This window comes from Crinia signifera, chromosome 19 (assembly GCF_055691185.1).
Source record: "Crinia signifera chromosome 19, ASM5569118v1, whole genome shotgun sequence".
Classification (NCBI taxonomy): Eukaryota; Metazoa; Chordata; class Amphibia; order Anura; family Myobatrachidae; genus Crinia; species Crinia signifera.
Genome location: NC_139226.1, coordinates 142,271,656 through 142,273,237, shown reverse-complemented (window position 1 = coordinate 142,273,237; position 1,582 = coordinate 142,271,656). Strand labels below are relative to the sequence as shown.

Below are 1,582 nucleotides of genomic sequence, written 5' to 3'. Positions count from 1 at the left end.
CCACAGCACACATTACCCAGTGACACTGTTACCTACCACAGCACACATTACCCAGTAACACTGTTACCTATCACAGCGCACATTACCCAGTGACACTGCTAGACGAAGCCTCATAGGCGAAACACGTGTCCACAGCTAGTTCCCGTCCAGCCTACCTCTCCAGCAACTACCGGACATCACCGATAATCAACGCGATACAGCCGTGACCCCACCAGCCGTCAATCTCCGCGACGGAGTATCCGCAACAAGCAGGTCCGGCTTCTTGCGCCCTGGATCTCCCTGTACCCCATCAGTCAGCGGCAGACCACATCTCCTGGTCTGGTCCAACACCGCGACGCTCACTACAGCAAGCCGCAGACACGCCAAATCCCATCATCAGCCGCTAACACAGGCAGCGGCAGCAGGTACACGAGCACACTCCCCTGTGCCTTTGCATTTGGGAAGTGCTCGCTCTAACATTATCCCCCACTTGGCGTCATCTCTGTACTGCATACCACAGGCAACATTGTGTCGACACATTGTGTGTCAACCACCAAAACACAGCGTCAGCCCTATTTATTTCTTTATAAATTTTTCAGCAAGCCGGCTACTAGACTCTGGCTACAGTATCTTCCCCTTTCCTTTGATCAACCAGGAGCATTTCATCAACATTGTGTCTATTTGTAGAAAACCATTACAATGTGTCAATGTATCCTGCGCAGATTGCTCTAAATCAGTGCCTTATACTTGTCAAAAATTAACTCTATCTACAGACAGCAAGTTTCTCAAAGCACGATTTTTTGCAACAATTTGTTCTACTTACTAACATATTTTTTCTCCAAAATAATTTACCTTTCATAACGTTACTTTCTACCAATGTATAATAATTATATCTTTTTCTCCTTCTAACTAAAATTGTGTCGACACAATTTGTGTCAACCACCCTATCATATTTAATATAATTTTGTTCCACAGTACCAGGGTGCTCTACCTGCCAATATAACTGCATTCCCAACAAGTTATATATCATTAACCCTTTGTGAAATTAATAGGCCATTAAAAAGGCCCAGTGTGATGCGCCACCGCTATCTGCAGCCCAACAGTAATAATTGATTGAAGCACCTTGCATTAATTTTTGACGTATTGCCACCATACCCCGCTGGTTTGCCCAACCCCTCTCCAAACTTGGAAGCCAAGCAGTGGAGGGCCAGGACAGTACCCAGGTGGGAGACCCCTGGGGAAGACCAGGTGTGGCAATACAAATATAAGGGAAGCAAGTTGCTGCTTCAATTTAACCACTGTACCCATGACTGCTAGAGAGAATTGTTGTTATTAGAAATTATTTATTACATAAGGCTGTGACTTATCTGTATATACCATTATATATACCCATTGTGCAATATTAGCACACTATATTGATCCATTAAGGGGACTAAATCATTTCTCTGCCCATGTTCACTGGTAATCGTACCTTTGAAAAACTCAGTGCATAAATGACAAAGTAAAGTGTGACATACTAATTACTATTCCTTAAACAATAATAGTCTGAGGACCACACCACATTTTTAACCCATTCAACTATTTGAATTCAGAGTGCCACTTA

At 43.6% G+C, this 1,582-nt stretch overlaps 1 pseudogene; it reads left to right on the top strand.

Annotated features, from left to right (window-relative positions):
* Positions 1-1,120: 1,120 nt before the first annotated feature.
* Positions 1,121-1,239, top strand: LOC146044390 (5S ribosomal RNA; annotated as a pseudogene).
* Positions 1,240-1,582: the final 343 nt, after the last annotated feature.